Raw genomic sequence first — 569 nt, forward strand, 5'->3', positions numbered from 1 at the left:
TTGGGAAAACTCTTTTTGAAAAGGATCTTTTTTTTTAAGCCTTCTCATCTTTGGCAGTCCTTAGCAAATTCTGAGAGTTTCCCAAGCCTGAATGAGATCACTGGTGTCTTAAAATACTGAGTTTACAATAATTAAGATAAAAACAATACATAACTGCAAAATAAGCACAAGGAAGTCCAACGTAGTTCTGATTTTTCCATTTAAAAAAATATCTTGTTCTTTGCAGAGAACTGTCTTGGGGCTAAGCTTGGCCTGTGTCTGTGATGGGGCAGGAGGCCTGGGGCACGGCCGCTGACCTGTGGAGACCCAGGATTGCATGGCAGGCACAAGGGATCTGAGGTCAGTGGGGACGCTTAGGGTGATTAGAGAAATGCGTGTTCTGCTTTGTACTGGTCTTGTCCCTTTCCCTGATTTTAACACAGAGCACTACCTATGCTACTTTAGTATTTGCTTAAGCAAACATTTAGCTGAAATCTGATTAAAAACTCGATACCCCGCCCCCACCAGAGAAGGCTATGCTTTTCATCAGTTAAGATTTCATGTTTTCATTTCCTCATGAGTGACACTGA

At 42.0% G+C, this 569-nt stretch overlaps 1 protein-coding gene across 1 annotated transcript in view; it reads left to right on the forward strand.

Annotated features, from left to right (window-relative positions):
- HOMER2 (homer scaffold protein 2) overlaps positions 1–339 on the forward strand; it is a 77251-nt gene extending 76912 nt beyond the window's left edge. Inside the window, exon 10 of the mRNA XM_036231889.1 lies at positions 227–339. The gene's annotated coding sequence lies outside the window, so the exon portion shown is untranslated. The remainder of the gene's footprint in view (positions 1–226) is intronic.
- Positions 340–569: the final 230 nt, after the last annotated feature.

This window comes from Rousettus aegyptiacus, unplaced genomic scaffold (assembly GCF_014176215.1).
Source record: "Rousettus aegyptiacus isolate mRouAeg1 unplaced genomic scaffold, mRouAeg1.p scaffold_m13_p_14, whole genome shotgun sequence".
NCBI classification, from domain to species: domain Eukaryota; kingdom Metazoa; phylum Chordata; class Mammalia; order Chiroptera; family Pteropodidae; genus Rousettus; species Rousettus aegyptiacus.